Below are 20859 nucleotides of genomic sequence, written 5' to 3' on the forward strand. Positions count from 1 at the left end.
AGAACTTGGCTCAGGAAGAGGTCATAGGCCAACAAAAAACAGGTCTACTTTAATAGGAAGAATAAGGAAAAAAATGAATGTAACTATCTCTCCCAACATTTTTGTTTGTTCTTTTTTTTGGTCATTTGAGGTTTGTTTTCCCCTGCCAGTGGGGCTAAAGTAACATCTTTATTTTCAACATCTGATGGACTCTCCAGGATGATGCTTTCCAAACACATTTATATTCTCCAACCAGAATCTCTTAAGTGATATATTGAATGAATCACTGCTTTTCTTGTATTCAAGAATGGAACCATTTGCCTGATTTGGGGTAATGCTTTAATTTGTGTTGAGCACAAACCCCTCATTCTCTGGGAATCCTGTTTCTGGAAGCTAATGAGCTTATTAAAATCAACACCAATCAGAAGTGAGTCGCAATCAATCATGATGAAATACAAGGCAAATTGTGGAATGACCTTGTTTAGATCACAAGGAAATATATCAAGAGTCAGCTATTGTGGTGGATATGTGTTAGCAATTTGTCTCAAATACATATCTTTCTGACTAAAAGGCTGGTCCTCTATTTGTTATGGCGCACTGACTTTGTGATTCCATTAATTTTAATATCATGATTCTGTCCTTCCTCAAGTATCTTTGGTCAAACAATTTTCTTCCTCAACATTGACATGAGAATGTGAGAGTTTTCATCACATTTATTTTGAAGGGACACATGTTTCTATTTTTGTCACAATCTTGACAGGATCACAATTAATTATTTTGCAATTCAATTCCTTTCTTGAGTATTTCAGCCAAGAGTGTATAGGGTGAACATCGTAAACTCTGACCTCTGAAGACATTGTCTTAAGGTTGACTTTGGACTAAATGGCTTCCAAAGTCCTTTCCTGCTTCACATCTAAAAATCCTTTGATCAGAAGTGCTTGAAATATTGCCATGTGGATTGCTTAACTTCGTTATTGATGGAAGAAGAAAAAGTGGGTAGAAATTACAAAGCAATCAGTTTTGGATTAATGCCAGAAAAAGACTTTCTAACAATGCGAGCCACCAAAACGTGGGATGGGCTGCCTCCAAGAGTGGGGGTACCCCATCATCACAGATCCGTAAGGGAAGGCTGAATGACCATTAACGGGGGATGATGGAGAGGGAATCCTGGACTAACTGCCCTTTGAAATCTCTCCAGCTTCTTAGATTCTGTTATTCTGTGATCCCATCCTCCTGAAAGAGATGGAGCAGGTATGCAGTTTGTAGCAAATTATAATTTATAATTCAGGAGAATCCAACTTGAACTCCAACCTCAAACTCCTGTATTTTTAGCAAACATAACACAAAATCAAGCAAGAACAACTTAACCCCAAATGCCCTCTTCTCTTTCCAACTCCCATATGTCTGGCAAACATAAAGGCCTCCAACCCTGGAAACTGGCAGTGTTTCGGTGCCAGATGTATATGATTTATGAAAAAACAGAAAGCCTCAGAAGTATTAGACGAGTTCCAAAATTGTTTATTAAAACAGAATGACTCAAAAATCAAATAGAAATTTTTCATCGTCATAAACAAGTACAACCCCAATTATCCTCGAAGGACATCATGAGGGTATAACCAAGTTAGGAAGTTAGGACGTGGCGCCACTCTGTTCTAGATGCAGTGTGGTAGAATGAAAAGAATGTTGCATCTGCTGCAAAAGGATCTGGGATCGACTCTGCTCCTTTGAAGTCCTTAGCTAGACACAACCCCCAGTGACCTGAGACTTTCTGTCTCTGTGACGTTAGGAAGTTGGGGTGAATAGTCACTAAGGTGCCTTCTAAATCTGTTAGTTTTCTCAGTTTCATTTCCTAAGCTGGGAAAGGACTTGAGGAGGCTTTCCTTTCCCCTGTGTAAGCAGAACATTTTGGGTCAAGTTTCTCAACCCTTGTTTGACATGACTAGGAATGGTCCCAAAAGCAAAGGTTATGTCCCAGAGTCTTCCATCTGGGCCTGTAATTAACTGGAGACATCAGGCCATATGGGGCCTCCGTTGGCTACGAGAGAGGAAGTTATCCGTCCCATCAGAGCAGGCCATGGGGGCGAGTGGAGGGTTAGGGAGACTGAAGTCTAAGTCACGAGTAAGGCTAAGGCACACTCGGATCCAGGAAACACACAGAAACCTGACAGCAGGGGAGGTCCCAGTCAGATAATCAGCCCCAAAAGAGATACCTCTGATCAACTATGGAGCCCGCCTCAGACACAAGCTCTTCATATGCTTCCTGTTGTAGCATTGTCATTGAATGACTCCCTGCCACCAGTCCTGAACATGGACACTTAAAAGGATGGACAGAATCAGCTACATCCAGAAAAGGAACACTGGGAAATGAGTGGAAACTGTGAGCATTGTTTTTGTTTTGTTTTGTTTTGTTTCTCTTCCCAGATTATTTTTACCTTCCGAATACAATCCTTCCTTTGCAACAACAATAACAAAATTTGGTTCTGCACATATATATTGTACCTAGGATATACTATAAGATATTTAATATGTATGGGAATGCCTGCCATCTAGGGGAGGGGGTGGAAGGAAGGAGGGGAAAAACTCGGAACAGAAGGGAGTACAAGGGATAATGTTGTAAAAAAAATTACCTATGCATGTGTACTGTCAAAGAAAATTTTATAATTATAAAAATTAATAAAAAATAAGAAAATTTTAAAAATGCATTGAGGAAGAAAACCAGAAAAAATAAAAAAGGGACTGCAGCACACTGCAGACCCACACACTGTGCTGGAGGAGAGCTCTGACTGTAGGCAGAATTTTAGGAACACACTTTTCTTTGCCCAGTTAGGATATACACACACATCTATATCTATATCTATATCTATATCTATATCTATATCTATATCTATATCTATATCTATATCTATATCTATATCCATATCTATATCTATATCTATATCTATATCTATATCTATATCTATATCTATATCTATATCCATATCTAGATTCATGGATATATATATATATATATACATATAATTACACATATATCTATATCTATATATACATGGATGTGTGTGTATATATACATATCCATCTATCTATTGATATAAATATATATATACATATATGTACATATATATGTAAACAAGGATATATACACACATGTATGAATGCATGTGTATATACCTGCATAGATTTAGATTTATAGATAGGTGTCTATGTAACTATCAATGCATCTATAGCCCCTGCTCCAAAGTTCACCAGTGTGGATTACCTACTCCCTTAAAAACTGATAGTCTAGGGGATATGATCAGGTTTAATTGAACTTTGGGCCACCCTCCTTATTGGAGGAAGTAGGACTCCTAAGTTTTTTATCCAAGGCTTTGACCACCTTTCCACACGTTACCAGTTTCATAATGTACACACATGTAGCATTTTTCAAAGACAATCCATCTACCCAACTTGGTAGCAAAACAGAAATCAGAGAAGGCATAAATAGGAGAATACAAGCCAGTGTCCATCGGCTACTGTTAACCTCCAAAGTCTCTTCTCAGTAGCAAAATGAGAATAGGGATGTGATAGAGATCATTGACTTGTCTCCTATCTTTCCAGAGTCTTTCCTTTAGCAACTTTAGCCACTGGGATTAACTGTTTCCATTTTCCATCTTGAACCTGGAAGCCATAGGTGCCCAAATGGACTTGATGCTTGAAGAGAACTTGAATAAGACTAAAAAAGAATAGAGCTTTCTCACTCCTAACAATCATTTATCTGCACTAAAGAGAGAATTTCATTGCCAATGGGTTACATATACATGGATACTTACAAAGATACCTATTTGTATCTCTAAATCTATATCTATATCTATCTATCTATCTCTCTATATACACATATATATATCTATATATGTAATCCTTTAATAAATCCTTTAATGTTCTCTTCTCTAAAATATAAAGTTCTCTGGGAGCAGATTTCTTGGGGGGCTTCTTAGTTTCAGTACAGTTCAATAATCACCTCAAATGCAGCCAGAAGTTAAAGTCCAGATCCTTTATTTTCTCTTTCCAAGTATTGTCTCCTTCCTTGGGCCGGGTTAGCTTTCTTAGAGGCCTCTCTCTCTCCTTGGTTCCGAGAGCTCTTGCCGCTAGTCCTTTGTTTCTGCCAGCTTCAGCCTCTAGCACTTCTGAATGTCCTGGACTGAATCCTTGTGAATCTCCCGAAGTGCATCCTGGTTGAAGCTCCTAGCTTCTCCTATGCTTTCTTAAAGGTGTGAATCTTGTGGAACTGTAGTAAGGACTAAGTACATCTAGAGAACTGTTAAGCCCTCTGCTAAACAACCATTGTCTCTACCAATTCCACTGACTTAGCACCTTGTAAGAATTCTAACAAAATCCTTTTTGATTGATTGATAAGTTGATAAGGATGCTGGCCAAAGAAGTTTGGCTTAAAGTGTTGAGAAAATATAACTTCCTCTTTTCTTCCCAGACTTGAAGAACTTTGAGTAGAGAACATTCTGTGGTGATATATTGGATAGTTTTGCACAATTGGTTTTGCTTAACCTTTTTTATTTTTTATTTTTTGTTATAAGGGATGGTTGGCAAGATGGGAGGAAGGGAACATATAAATTTACATGCATGTAGAGACAAATATTTATATGCACAATATAATGCATATGTCCATATAGAGAGGCAGACATGTATACACATATGCATAGACTGTAAAATTTGCACACATGCATCTATGCAATATACTTGTATATTTGCATATATACATGTAGACTTGTTTTGTATAAATGTGTATAAACCTACATGGAGATTTGCACAATCTGTCTATACATGTATATTTACATATCTTGTATACATACACGTACATGCATATATATATATATATATATATATATATATATACACACACATACATATACAGATATATTCACAACAAGATTATGGTAGATGACCAATAAGGTCCTTTCTGGCTCCAAAATTCACTGTCTATTCTTCCCATTGGCTACATTTTCACATGCGTCATTTGCAAGATATACAAGAGTGATGCTCAACCTTCCCCATTAACTTCCTCTTTTTCACAAACCCTCTGCTGTTTACTGAAAAAAAAAAGGGGGGGAGAGGGAGAATATCCGTTTCAATGTCATTTCAAGGTCGGCTTATTCTGGATCCACTGGGCTGAGCATTTCCTTCCTTCAGAAATCACACAGAGCTTCAGGTCACTGAAGACTATGAGACCAGTGTCAGTCTATATGTCACCCAGGTGGCAAAATGTAAACCAAGCCCAAATCTTCTTTCCATTGCTTTGGAATCCTGCCCTTTCTCATGTTTCTGCATTTTGAAAAATGTCTTCCTTCCTAAAGCTAGGGAGTCCTTCCCCAAGTCAATGACAGGCTGGCCAAGTAAGACTGTTCTTTCAGGAAGCTGACCCATACCCTACATTCCTGCCAGAAAGGTTCACAGTCAGACTATCTGAAAAAGTGAAAAGCCGATGGACAGTGGGCCTCAAAATACAGCCAAAAAAAAAAAAAAAGAAAAAAGAAAGCAAAGCAAAGCAGAGTTGGAAAATCTGATAAAAAGTAGAATCAGTGACTGCCTTCTGAGAAAATAAAAATGAGGATGGGGAAATATGTCCATGTTTGAGCAGTCCTTTTCTGCAAAATGCTTCCATGTCGAATGCAGATGAACATCTAATCCATCAGGCATTTGAAATCAAAGAAGATAATTCCAATGTGGAAGAATGGTTTGATAACAAATTGGGTGTGAATAGTGGAAAATCCAGGGACACAATTTTTGTGAGAAGAGGGATGGATAATAGGAAGATTTCCTACTGACCTACTATCACTACTGTGTCACCAAGACACAGTAAAAATTGGGAAGTCACCAGACACGGCATTGGCTAGAGACAATCAGAAGAAAAAATGGCATAAACTGGGATGACCTAGGATGCCCTCCTGAGGAAGACTTTGAAGAAATGCAGAGGAAAGTGTTATGGGCCAGTACTCTGAATTTGAAACCAGGATTCTTACAAGGTGTTAAGTCAGTGTAATTGATAAAGACAATGGTTATCTAGTTTAGCATGATGATCAATAATTCTCTAGTTCAATACATGTACTTAGTACTTAATATAGTTCTATAAGATTCACACCTATGATAACATAATTATTAGAGAGCATATAAGCTGGGAGCCTCAGCCAAATTCAGAGTTAGGGAAGACAATCAGACTGGAGGATCATCATCATCATCATCATCATCGTCATCATCATTATCATTTTCTTAGGGAAAAAAGCAAACTTATATATGGTCATTTTTTTTCCTTCTGGAACTATTTTTAATTTTCTCTTCTAGGCTTAGGAACAGTGTTAGGTTGGATGGAAAAGGCATTTGATAGGTGTCGGGAAAGCTGGATTCTAGAACTGGTTGACCACTTAGTTACAGCTCTGTGACTTAGTCATGTAGATCACTGGTCCTCTCTGGACATCAGTTTCTGCATCTCTAAAATGAAGGGGTTGCACTAGCTGACCGTTGGGTGACTTCCATGAGCATTCTGTCATTTTGTGTGAGAAGCATCCTGGAGCAATGGATAAAATGGTATACTTTTTGTCAGGAAACCCAAAGTCTGAATTCTACCTCAAGTATCTATCTGCTGTTGGTGTACATTAGGCAGGTCAAATGACTTCTCATTTCTTCTTCATTCACCCTTGCAAAACCTTGTGTTTCATATTTTTCTCTCTCCCTTCCCCTATAACTCCTCCCCACACAACACGTAATCCAATGTAGGTTAAACATGGGCAATTCTTCTAAAGATATTTCCACATTTCTCATGCTGCACAAGAAAAATCAGATCGAAAAAGGAAAAATGAGAGAGAAAATAAAAAAACAAACAAGCAAATGTGAAAATACTATGTGGTGACATTCAGTCCCCATAATACTTTCTGGATGTGGCTGGCTCTCGCTAATGTATTAAAATCCTAAAGGGAAAAGTTCAGGAGGAATGAGAAGGTAACTACTCAAAATCTCTCTTTCTACATCTATAAAATAGGTACAATACAATGTGTCCTGCCTACCTCTAGTGGAAAAAGCACTTCATTAACCTTAAAAGCTTCTACAGGCCCCAAACTTTGGGGGTGCTCTGAGAGTTAGCCCTTGTGTCATCACAACCAAAAGTAATTTGAGGATATTGAAGTATGGCCAAGCAGATCCAGATCCGAGCCAAACTCTGTTGACTTTAAATGCACTTAAGGTTATGTTGATGGATTCATCCTGACTGTGATCTTGGACTCAGAACAGAGATCTGCTGCCTCTGTCAGCACTGATTTGTTACTCAGACCAACTCTCTGCCCAAACACATTTGCCAATTATGGAACAGGTGGTGTGCCTGAAATTAATCAATAATGACCAGGGCAAACAACTCCGTACGTGGGGTGGACTTTTAAGAAGTAGAGCCAGAGTGTGGAAAGAAATGCCCATTTTTCAAGTTCCCCTGGGGGATCTGAAGGGAGGCTCTTGGTCCTAGAAGACAGTTCACTCTGCAGGGTTTCACTGTTCAGTCCCCTGGGAAATATTTTGAATCTCCAGCACCTGCCACGAATGGGTAGGGAAGAGTTCCCTAGGGAGCTCCAACCTGTAAGAATAAACAGGTAAGCATCTCCATGGACTGGGCATTGGCCAAAGAGCATCTCAAGTAGTGTGTGCAGTCCTGAGGAGCCCCTGGTGAGCAGCACACCGAGGGAGTCCAACGGAAGGCAGTCAGGATACAGGAGGGTCATCCTTTCACGGCCACTGAAGAGCAATCGTAGGGAAGGGGAAGGTTGAGGAACATTAAAGCTGACTTCAAACATCAAAGCCTGCCATTGAGAAGGAGATCTGAGTTTTTCTATTTGACCCTAGATGGCAGAAGCAGGAGCAGTAGGTAGAAGTAGCCCTGAGACAAATTTAGAATGAATGTCAAAGTGAAGTCACAATTCAAACCATTCAGAAGGGAAATGGGGGACCTCAGGAAGTGATGGCTTCCTCTTTATTGCAGGGCCTCATTAGTATAAATTCCGGGGGAAATTTTTTGTTTAGGTTCACATGGTTTAAAGTCAATCAATCAAACTGCAGGCATTTATGAGGTACCTACAATGTGTCAAGAACTACGTTGGATCCCAGAGCTACAAAGTCACAAATGAACCTAGAAATCGGGAGCCAGAAACTGCAGAAACGGGGGAGGTACTAGAAAGGCTTCAAGAAGAACTGGGCCCTTGAGTTGAGGGTTGAAGTGTACCAGGAATTCCAAGTGGAAGAAGGAGGAGCATCCCAAGCATGACAAAGACACAGGGACAAAACCTAGAGCATTGTGGGTTCCTTTGCATATATGAGGCAGAAGCGGCTTGTCTAGCATCACACGGTTAGGAAGGACCAGATCCCAGGGCTTCCAATGACAAATCTTGCTTTGGGTATTTAAAGTCCATCCCTTCTCTCCCTCCTTTCTACGCCATATTCACGCCCACCTCCACTTTTCATGTTTTTTTAAGGTTGGCAAAAGGCTTGTTTTGCAATTATCATACGAGGCAGGAAATATAGATGTTATTAGTGATATTCACAAATGAAAATGCAAGGCCCCTGGCAAGCTCAGTGATCTGCTCAAGGCCATACTGAATCACGGAGTGTTATGGTTGGAAGAAATCTGCAGGATCCGAGGAGGCTAACCGGAATGGGCAGGGGCCTTCCGCCCATGAACTATGAGGACTTGTTGAAAGAGTGATGGAAGTTTCTTGGGGAGAAGAGAAGATTCAGTGGGGAAATAACAACTGTCTTTAGGTATCTGAAGGGCTGCCACAGGGAAAAGGGATCACGGTTGTGTTGGCCCCAGAGGACTGAGATTCTGGGATCTCCTTCCTTGGTAGTCAGAGACTGGAAGACCACTGTGCCTGCTGAGATCTCTCCCAACTCTCAAAGTCTGTTTTTCTTCAATCATCTGACCTAGATCTTGATTTTACAGATATAGGAAACTGAGGCTTGGAGAAACAGATTCTCTCTCCTAAGAGCAAGCAGCTAAGACATAACAGAGTTACATGGTTCCAGACCAAATCTCCAGACTTATAAATATGGTGTTCTTCCCATTACATCACACACTTTACTTTTCCTAGATTAAGGAATTCCTTTTAAGCATCCCCCATAAAAGACTAGCCCAACATTTCAAGGGTATTCCTACAGGTACAGCTCTCAGTACATTAGGGCCTTAGGATCTTTTTCTAATTAAACACACCCTTGATGATAGGTTTGATTTCATGTCATGTGCTCAAACATCATTGGAAATGCATCGTAGCCCCTTCACTGACCGTGTGTTTCTCCATTGCCCATTGGGCCACTGGCAATTTTAATTCTCCAGAGGACTGACGTCTTGCTCAAGAAGATAATAGTGTGGATCTTCTTAATGCTCACAGCTACACATGTATGTGTCTTTTAAAGTTCACTTTGAAAAGCTGCTCCAAGCACGATTCACCCTCTGATGGAGAATTCTTGGATCAGCTCCATATCTTAAATAGGAAAGGAGAAACTGAGCCATTATGAATAATGCAAAACTTTCTTTATTTCTAAGTAAGTGAAGACAACCCAACAATTCAGCTTTCCTGTAAAGGATGCCAAGCCATCTGCAATTATCAAATGGGATTTCAGAGGCATTTGCCCACTGATCTAATCTTATTTCCATCTAAAAATGTCTTGTGGTTAAAATACTTTTCCCCCCTGGCTGGCCATACTATCTTATGACATTCATAAATTAACTAGGGCAGCAAAGCGGGTCTGTTGGTATAATGTTTGGGGAAAAAAAAATCATCAAGAGTCTTAAACATATAGAACATTTGTTATTCACAGATAAAAAATGAAAGTGGAAAAGTAATTGAGGAGAGGAGACAGAGAGAGTAGAACCTAGGAGAATTGAGATTCAAATTTAAATTGTAAAGACAATTATTCCCAGCACATTTTCTATTCTTTTACTTGGCTCAGTCTCAAATTGTTTCCAGGATGTCAAAACAATCTGAAAATTTCAGCCAAAAACAAAAGAAAAACTTAAAATAAGTTTTTAAAAATGTCTCCATAAACATAAGATTACTATGATGATTTTTCACAAAATAGATTGATTCTTGTCCTCTTGTCTCCCTTAATGCCTCTTATCTTTTAATCCTGAAAATCCACGCTGCCCCTCAAATAACCATTCCTTCTCTCCTTTCTTGCTGTTGTTCTCTTAGTGGAGCCATTGATAACTAGAAATCCATCCAGTTTGGGCTGCAGATCCAAGAGTATGCTCTCTACCTCCCTCTCAGATACAACCCAACTCAGGCTGTACTATCAGAGAACCCGAGCTAATGCAGAGTTCTGACTGTACCACTTTCTGCTCAAAAATCTTCACTGACTCCCTATTATAAAAGGAAAGGCCTCACTGCTTTATCCCAGAATTCCAAGCTCTTTACTTCCTGGCTTCAATCTATCTTTTCTGACTTATTTTGAACTCTTCACAATCCAGATTACCTGTTATCCACCAAATTTCCTAATCAATTAATTAATCAATAATTATTTACTAAGACCTACAATTGTAGTAGGAACTGAACTAAGTTCTAGGGATATATATATATATATATATATATATATATATATATATATATATATATATATATATAAAGAATGGAACAACTGCTTACTCAAGAGCTGAACTCTAACGGAAGACCACAACAACAGTATAAATCTAAAATGAAAAGATCCAAATATCAAGAAAGTTGTTCTCTAGAAGGTGGTTTGGAAGGGAGGACAGCAGCCTTGGAAAGGCTTTATGCAGAAAATGATGCTCGAATTGCGTCAAAGGAAGGGAGGAACAAAGATAAGGAGGGAATTCATCTGAGATAGAGGGGATGACCAGTACCAGGGGATAGAAGCAGAGCTGAAAGGTCCTTTGGGAGGAACAGAGCTCTGCTTTGCCAGGATCACAGAGCAAGTAGGGGTCAGAGGATACGGAAAGAAATCTGTGGCCAGCTTGTGAGGGCTTGAAAGCTAAATCAAAGAAGGTGTTTTCTATCCGAGAGCCAATAAGAAGACACTTGGGTTGGTTGAATAGGAAAGGACATGATCAGATCTACACTTAACTTTGAAGCAAAATAGAGGATAATGTGGAGCAAGACCACAAAAAGGAGGCCATTCCATCCATCTATACCCAAGATGATGAAGACTTGAAATAAGCTGGTAGTTCTGTGAATTGAGATGGAAACAAACGTGAGACCTGTTGTGAAGGTAGAAATGACAAGGTTTGCCATTTGATTGGCTATATAGGAAATCAACACGAATGCCATTGTTACAGATCTGCGAGACTGGAAGGCTGATGATACTTTGGGCAGAAGAAGGGAAATCTGGGAGATGTAAACCTTAAGGGGAAAAGACAATCCTGTCACTGTGGCTACCTCTGTACCATGGCCAAAATCTCCTTTCCCCCACCACAATCGTTTCATGATGATGTGATTCCATCTTTCGGTTATTTATTCAGATGTCACCTCCTCTGAGAAGTCTCCGGGGATCCTTCTCGATGAAAGTTAACTGTTCCCTTCTCTGATCTGACTTAGTTTCCTGCTTCTCACTCCCGTTCACTTGTCAAGTCCTAATTTCCAAACCTGTCATCCGTGAGCCCATGTTCCCCTGTCACCCCCGGACTGTTAACTCTCGGAGGACAAGAATGATGTAATCTATCCTTATGTCCCTGGCTCCTAGCTTGGTACCATGTGTGTAGGAGCTATTTAATCAACACCAGCTGAACCAGTCACATCAGCTGAGTGGTGCCATAGCTGGCATCTGGAGCCCATCCCTGTCACAAAGCAGGCCAGCAAAGTTCCTGCAGATCCAGGAGCCCAGAGCTGGAAATCTGATGGGCTGTAGTGCCTCCCTCCTCCCACTCCTAGAAAGTGACCAACGGTTCCAACTTATCCTGGATTTTCCTTTGAAATCCTTTGAGTGTTCTTTGGTGCCATCCCTATACAGAATATCAGCTCTCAAATTCTCCCAGGGAAGTCAGTCCCAGCATGAGGAAAAGTCCTCAAGAATGAAATTTGGAAGGTTCGGGAGAAATAATTCTGATGTAAGGAAGAGTTGCCCCTTCAGGTTGTAAAGAAATAGCATCAGCCTCAATCTTTCATTTGTAAAAATGGGTATAATAATAGCCCACAGCATCCTTGTGAAGATCAAATGGGATAGTATTTTTCCCCCCCTGAGGCTGGGGTAAAGTGACTTGCCCAGGGTCACACAGCTAGGAAGTGTTAAGTGTCTGAGACCAGATTTGAACTCGGGTCTCCTGAATTCAAGACTGGTGCTCTATCCACAGCGCCCCCTAGCTGCCCCCGGGATAGTATTTGTAAAACATTTTGTAAATTTTAACATGCTGTATAAACGCTATTCCACCACTGTTTCTCTTCCTCTTCTTCTAAAGCCTCCTCATCCTCATCCAACTATCATTCCTACTCCTCCTTTAAATAAAAAGAGTTCTTTCCCTCCAAGGATTTATTTTTTTGTCATCCCAGTGATCCTGAGATCTAAAACCGAGCAAGATTCATTGAGCCACAGAGATGTATGTGTGCCCAGGTGACACACACAGGAACACAGCAATAATTGGGGGTAGGGGAAGACATTCAGCTGAGCTTTGGGCAAGTATTTAACTGTTTGGAAAATAAGAAAGTTCTGGTTTTCTGCCTTTAAATAAATATTAGGCTAATCTAATCTAAGGCTCATTTTTTACTTAGGTCTTCGAAAGAAGTCTCTAAAAATGCAAATTGTATAATTGAGTCCGGTTTTTTCCTGTCTCTTTCCTTTAGGTTTTCAGTCTTCTATGAAAAAAGCATCCTTCTTCTGAGACGCAGACATTAAGTGGGATGATTCTCAAGGACAGGGAGACAAGTTCAGTTTAATTACATGTGAGCAACAAGCTGGGGAGAGAACTTCCTTTTTAGAAGTCAAGCATTTTCTCTTTGTCTTCCGTTTGAGAACTTTGGAAAGGATGTGACTTTTGCTAACTTCTCTGACTTTAGAAAGTCATCAGAGATGATGGTGCCATTTCTGGGTGGGACCGGGCAATGTCAGGTCTTTTCTCTGTGGTTAGATGAGGTTTCCTTGCTGACATTATGCTCTTGGCTCTTGTATCTCCAAATCTAAAAAGGTTGTGTGGGGAAAGGAAGATGAAATCACTGACCTACATCAGGAAATATGAATGAGAATTTTCATGACAAAAATTCAAAGTCCCTTGAATAAGAAACCACTCTGCTTAAGAAATTTGATTTGCATGGGTCTCATATTGCTTTGGTCTGTAATTGAATTAGCAAATGAGAACAATCTTACCATTTCCACCAGGGAAAAGAGCTCAAGTATCATCGCCCACAGTGCCTCCCCCCCAACATGGGGAGTTGATGAAGATCTTTGTCAGGGTAAGTGAGCCCTGCAGCTAGCAGACATTACAGTGGGATTTAGAAAAGATTAAACTCCTTGTACCCTGCCAAAAGCAATAATTAAAATGGCTGGAATCTGCTTGTGTAAACAGCTGTCACATCTTTTTTTAACAGGGGATTTCGTCCTTTGCCAGTGTCAAACAGGCTAAGCTTCCAAGAGACCTGGTTTCCTCAAGTTCCCTCCAGTGCACTCAGTTCGGGTCCCTTTCATCAACACCGACTGGGGTGATCAGTGATGAATGGGGAGTTGGATGCCAGCCATAACCCGAGATATGGGAGGGCTTCTTGATGGGGGATCCAACACCATTGGGCTCTTCTCCTTTTTTTCCATCTAGACTATTCAAGAGCAAACTTCTGACATCTTTGGCGTCTTCAGGGAATCCTTGTTCTTCAATATTCAGCTTTGACTTAGGAACTAACCCACCTCCAGGCCCTCCCTGGACTGCTCACGTGAGGTGGCCAATAGAAAAGCAAAAAAGTATTCGTTCTCGGAGCAGAGGAACTAGGAAGTAGGATAGTGTAGATACAACTAATAGTTGGGCAGGAGAAAAGAGAGCTGAGACTAAGAAGCATGAAAAAAAAAAAGCTTATAAAAAGACAAAAAGGAAAACAGAATAGTTTAACTCAAGTCTTCCTGCCACTGAAGAGGAGGGAGCAATGTTCTGAAAAGCTAGAGGACAGAGTGTAGAGGAAGAGAAGGTATTTCAGTAATTATGTCAACGCCTATTAGTGATGTCACATTGGATTGGGCTTTTAGGCTAAGACTCAGTTTCTTCTCTGTAAAATAGTATTTGGCACACAGGATTTTTAGGAGCTACAAAGAAATCATGTTTATAAAGCATTTTGCTATTTAAAAAATGCTGCCTACTACTTACATAGACTTTAAGTTTACGAACCCTTTCAGGCACATGACCCATCTTCTGAGACTCACTTCTATTCTCAATGGATTTGAAGATCCTAGATTTAGAATTGAAAGGGACCTTTCAGGTGGTTTAATTTCACTTTTTTATGTTCCAGGAAAGGAAACAAATTTAAACAGGGAGGTGACTGATTCAAGATCACACAGGTACTGAATGACCAGCAGAGCCAGGATTTTCAAATCCCAGGCATCTTCTTCCTCCAAATCCAGTATACTTTATTCAGATTTTGTGGATATATATGTGTGTGTGTGTGTGTGTGTGTGTGTGTGTGTGTGTGTGTGTGTGTGTGTGTATGTATGTATATATATATCCATTTTATAGGAGAGGAAATAGAGATTCATAAAATGAATTCATCAAGCACTTTAAAAATAGTTATATTTTATTTTAAATTCTGAGTTCCAGATTCTCTCCTTCCCCTAAGCCCTTCCTCTATCCATTTGAGATAAGCAATATTTTATCAATTGTAAAGTCATACAAAACATGTTTCCATATTAGCCATTCAACAATCATTTATTAACTATCTACTATGTGCCAGGCACTGTGTTAAGTGCTAAGAATATTCCAAAACACACACACACACACACACACACACACACACACACACACACACACACCTCATAGTCTTTTACTCTCAAGGAGCTTAATGGAGCCCTAATGGAGGAGAAGCTTGTCAACAACCATTTAGAAACACAAAGGTTAAGTGACTAGTCTAAGGTCACAACTAGTGAGTGTCAAAAGTGGGATTCAAATTTAGTCATTCTGACTCCAAGTCCCCGAATCCAGTGCACCTTGTTCTTTCAATGTCTGCTACTATTATAACGGCTTAAAATATCTTGCCCATTCCCATTTTATTAGTTATTTCATAGAAAAGCACAATGAAAAGAGTTTCCCTTTCCACTTGCACCAGAGACTACCTGGATCTGATTTCTACTGTAGCTCTGAGGACCATTACTGTTTCTTTATTGTCATGGTAACTGAGTGGAGTATGATGATATTCCAGAAGACTTTCCCATTGATAGCTTGGCAGGTTCATCTGCTCTAACTCAGAGTAAACAAGTCTCCTAAAAAGGGGGGGGGGGGAGAAGGAGAAGAATCTTACATCTAAGAGTCTGCAGACCTCCAAAGTGGGGGACTTAAGTCAGATTCTGTGTGTGTAGTCCCCGATTTTCTTGGATAGTTCTTTTTCTGTTTAGAGATGAGCTTGCCATTCTCATCCTTCCTTCCCACCCCTAAGGATGACAAAGCTCCTCCAGGGCCCATCAGCTCTGGATAGATACACATGTTCTAAACTATAATTCATGACATTCAGAGAAGAAGAGAATGAGCCTTGATTAAAGAGTCTTTCATTGGGTTTGCACAGAGATACCCTCTTTAATCAGGCTCATCCCATGTCAACCCAAGAGGTTTCCAGGGCAGCTGGAGGTCTGATTGGTCTTTGATACAGGCTGGACTTGGTTTCATGTGTAAGCTGAGGAGGGACCACAACAGTGAGACCCAAGCTCAGTCCCTTCTGTGGTCTACCCTGGAAACATCAGCCCCGAGCAATGAACAGAAAATATGATTCCTTACTTCCTACCCTTCTCCTCTAAACACAAACACAAACCTTCTTCTGAATGACTGCAAGTCACTTAACCTCTCTTTGCTTCGATGTGTCATCTGTAAAATGGGGACAGTAAAAGCACATACCTCCCAGGTAGTTGTGAGAATTGAAGTAATCATTATGAAGTGCTTGCTAAGCATTATGAAGTACCTGATGTATCTGAAATTCTATAAAAACGTTAGCTATTATTATTTTTGTTCTTTTTGCCATCAAATTTTTCAAACACAAATTAAACATTTTCCAACAGGCTTTAAATACTGTCAAGTTTTTATATGTATACCATAGTTCATTTTTCACCCCAAACTGCTCAAGCCTCATTTGACAATTAAAAAAAAATTTAATAGTTTTTTTAGACTATTAAGTACTTAGTTAATTAAACTCTTACTCTTTTTAGGAATCAAATAATTCTTGAATAGAAATAAATGGTTTACCAAAATAATTAACTCTTGAAAATAAAGTCAGCCCAATAATTCAACTTTTACTCTTTTTAGGAATCAAATGATTCTTGCATGAAAGTAAATGCCTTACCAAAATACTTAACTCTTGAAAATAAAGTCAGCCCAATGCTCTTGTTAGCTCTGAACAGTTACCTATGAAATGGGCAAGGCTAAGAGGGTTAGGGTAGGGAGGGCCTTTTCAAAACCATCTCAGGAAACCTCCTTCTAAGGACCTTTCCTGAATCCCACATTTCTAGTGTCCTCTGTGAAACCGGTTTGTCTTTACTTATTTGTATGTACGTTATGTCACCATGTTGGAATGCAAATTTCTTGAGGAAAAGAACTCTTTTAGTTATATATTTGTATTTCTGGAACATATTAAGGGTCCTGGCATACAGTAGGTACTTCATAAATACCTGTTCATTGATTTGAATTGCTTCTTCCTCCACCAAATTGTCTTCAAGTATTTATCCATGTTGTATCTGCTATTAGAATTTAAACTTCTTGAGAAAAGGGATAGTTTTTATGCCTAATGAATTGCTTAGTTGCTTAATTAAATTGAAAAATGCTAGGATTCTTGCTGCCACAAAACCCCATAATATCCCATTTTCTTAGAAGGATCATAGTGATAGCCAGGTGACCCCCAAAGACAATGGTAAGACTTGTGATACCTATAAATAGACTATACCATATTACTAACAAAAATATATTACTTTGGCATGTTATAAAATGCATTATCCAGGAATTTAACAAATTCTTTAAAAATAAATTTAATAAATAAATATAAATGTATATTTTATGTAACTTTTAAATTTTAAATTTAAAAAATTAGCCATTTTTCCCCAAAAAATGAAGTGGACTTAACATAGAGTAAAAATGGGTTCAAGAAACAATGAAAGAATTAGGGAATCTTTATGAAAAAACATAGGCAAAACTAAGGCTGGCTGAAAGGCAGAGGCACTGATGGATTGAGCTTCTACATCAGTTGGATCATGTAGAATGCCTGAGGGGTGGTGAAAAAATCATGCTCTCTTTTCTGGGTGTCTGTTTTCTCAAATATAAAATCAAATATAACCCTAACATTCCCTAGTTTGGGGTTACTGGAATGGTACCCCAAGAAAGGTCTGCTGGTTACATAAAATGGCCCTGTCATCACAGTTCACCCTCAGGCAGTCTATCATATTAGGTTTAGTTTAATACAATTTATTTGATGTCTATCCTTACTTCTGATGTCGCCATCGTTCTCAGACAATACCATAAAATTTATGTAATTGTAAAATGGTTAACATAATTCATTTTTATTAAGCATCAACAGAAAACTTCAAATAAAAGTAAGCCTTTTGTTTCCAGAAAGTACAAATTATTGAAATGGAAACTGTTGTTACAAGGGTGTGGATGAATTTAGAATTACCCAGGAAATGAATACAAATAATTTACAGTAATGAATCATTCTTATGTGATTTTTGTCTATGTTGCTGTTCAGTCGGTTCAGCCGTGTATGACTCTTTGTGACCCTTTTTGGGGTTTTCTTGGCAAAGATACTGGAGTGGTTTACTATTTCCTTCTTCAGTTTACTTTCAGATGAGACACTGAGGCAAAAAAGGTGAAGTGACTTGACTAGAGTCACACAGTTAGTAAGTGTCTGAAACCAGATTTGGACTCGGGAAGATGAGTCTTTCTGAGTTCAGAACCGACACTTTTGCCTTTAAGATACTCATTGCTGCCAATTTTTATCTATGCCCATAAATGTCTTTGTAAAGGTGTTAGACATGACAAGCAAACAATAGTATCACCAAAAAAAATGAAATTATCTCTGCCTTGTTAAAGAAACTTCTGGCAACTGATGTGGGAGCCATCTCAAAATCAACTTTGCAGATCAATCAGCTCATCAGTCGTTCAGGGTAAAGGTCAGAATTTACATCAAGTTAGAAGACAGGATAGAACTGGAAAGATGCTACATGAAATCACAACCTCCTGACTATGAAAGATGGAAAACGATGCAAAGTACAGACATTGATTGGGAATATCAACCTTTCTTGGAGACTTTTTGATGACACAACAATGAGAAGATAAAAAGAGCTCAGAAACAAGTTTTGCCAAGATACACTTGACTTCTTGTTTTTGAACCCAATGGTAGGAACATTCTTCTCACCCCTTTTCCCAATTTGAGTCAGCCTAAGATTTCCTAAACATCCTTGAGATCTATTGACACCGTGATTGTAAGGGTACTTCCTGGTGGCCTAAGTCAAGGCAGTTTCTGAATCTTAGCTAAAATACTTTGGGCAACTCTGGCCAAGAAAGCTCAGTGCATTTGAAATGTCCTCAATGCTACCCTTGTTTAACATCTTTCTGCTGTGATTAAGTAAATCTTATTTTGATAACAGTTGGCCAACTTATGAATGTCTCCTTAGGTACCAGTAATAAAGATAAACTACCAAGGGCTGGCCTGAGTCAGTCCCAGCCCAGATCGATACAGGATTGGAACAAAAAGAGGCAGTGCAGAAGCTGAGCCAGGATTGCCCTTCATGCTCCTGGTGCTAATTTTGATGTGTCTCTAGAGTGGACAATTAGAGAGTGGACAGCCTGAAGCCTTTAACGAGGCAGCCCAGTAACAGCAGTTCTGTGTCCTTAAGCCCACCCTTACTTTAAATATAGTTGCAGCAAATTGTCCACTCCCCCAGCCTCCAGTTGTGTTACTCGTGAGCATTATAGCTGATAATTTAACTTTCCCCCAAGTTCTACTGAGGCTATCTCCTCAAAACTCAGTTTACCTCCAAAGAAGCCAAGAAGGATTGAATTTTTTTTCTTTTACTATTGAAAAGGATTTTCCCCCAGAAGAAAAAATGAAGTGCAGAAGAATGGGATATGCCCTGTCCTCTCAGGGACCTGAGGCTTTTGCACTTCTGCAGGCCATCACCTCCCTCCCTTGAATAGATGCTCATTAGAATAGTATTTGACTAGTTCCTTCAGCTCTCTCTCTTTTTTTTTTTTTTTTTTTTTTTTTTGGTGGCAGGTAATGTGGAAATGGGCAAAGCAAATGAGAAATCCACCTAGGAGACATGTACAAAAAACATAATGCTTTCAACCGAGCCCCCTTCTCCCTTTGGCTGGGAGCATCAGCTCCTCTGAGGCAGTACTCATGTTCTAATTTCAAGGGGATGGCTTCAGGTAGGACCCTCTCCAGCATAAGCCACAGGAAGAGACCCAAACCCATTTCAAAAAGGATGATTATGGAGAGATACTTCAGAGGACTCCCTAATATTAAGTGACCAAAGCAATTCAAAAGTAAATGAGTGGTTAAAATGGAAGTTAAAGCAGTGCAGGATTAGGGGAATGACTTGTAATTTGTCTCTAGCCATTCTGAACATTTAATGCCTCAAAGAAAATAAACCAAGTCATGACAGAGTGAGCTGTTCCATCGGAGAACGCCCTCATATGAGCCACCAGAAAATATTTTTCCTGCTCACACAAATGTCCACTATTTTGGAAAGCTTAAGTTTCTGGATCAAATAGCAAGGGAAGACAAGATTCTTTGAAGAGAATTATTTGTTTTGGAAAGCTATCATTCATATATCAAGCATAACAAAAACATGTTCCCAAAAGGAGAAAAAAAAAAAAAAACTTCTCCAAAAGTCATGAAAAGCATTTTGATTATTTTTTTTTGTGGGAGAAAGGAGTCAGACCCATGATTTTAATAACATGGAGCATTTGATAAAGGTAAATAAACTATTGGCACAGTGGGTGGATTTACAGGTCTGGAGTCAGGAAGACCTGAATTCCAATCCAACCCCAGACACTTCCTAGCTATATGATCCTAGGCAAGTCTCTTCACCCTGTATACCTCAGTAAAAGAACCCAGAGAAAGAAATTGTAAACCACTGAACATCCCAAAAAAGCAGGGATCGAAATTAGGATTCTAGATAAGACAACAATAAGAATAAATTCTATTAAAAGAAATTAAGAGGGGAGTTACATTTTGTTGAAAAATAATAGGCAGTGAATTGATTTCAGTGGTCCACCAAAATGATATAGCTTCAAAATACTTAACAAAAACAAACAAATAAATGTATTACAAGGAGAAACAGATACAGAACTATAATAGTGGGGGTCCTAAAATCATTTTATTAACCATAGATAATGATAGTAAAAATTTTAAAAATTCAGAATACGCATCAAATTTTAGAAAAAAAAGATAAATCTTTGACAATTATTGAATAGACATATGTATTAATATTTCTTAGATGTGCAAGTCTTCTTTATAAAAATTGATTACATATTACATATTATTACATTATTATATTATTATTCATATATTACATATTAGATTATAAAAACGATAATGAAATTTTATAAATAGACATAATATATACATCTTTAACTGACCACATTACAATAAAAAACTAGATTAAATGAAGGGTAATTGAAAAAGTATTAAAAATCAATTAGGTCTCTACTGGGTCTGTATCCCAAAGAGATCATAAAAGAGG

The 20859-nt window shown here is 38.9% G+C and overlaps 1 long non-coding RNA gene across 1 annotated transcript in view; it reads right to left on the reverse strand.

The window, feature by feature from the left end:
* Positions 1 to 374: 374 nt before the first annotated feature.
* LOC141544733 (uncharacterized) overlaps positions 375 to 20859 on the reverse strand; it is a 167761-nt gene continuing 147276 nt past the window's right edge. Inside the window, exon 2 of the long non-coding RNA XR_012482771.1 lies at positions 375 to 2478. This is a non-coding gene — a long non-coding RNA (uncharacterized LOC141544733). The remainder of the gene's footprint in view (positions 2479 to 20859) is intronic.

This window comes from Sminthopsis crassicaudata, chromosome 5 (genome assembly GCF_048593235.1).
Source record: "Sminthopsis crassicaudata isolate SCR6 chromosome 5, ASM4859323v1, whole genome shotgun sequence".
In the NCBI taxonomy this organism is placed as follows: Eukaryota; Metazoa; Chordata; class Mammalia; order Dasyuromorphia; family Dasyuridae; genus Sminthopsis; species Sminthopsis crassicaudata.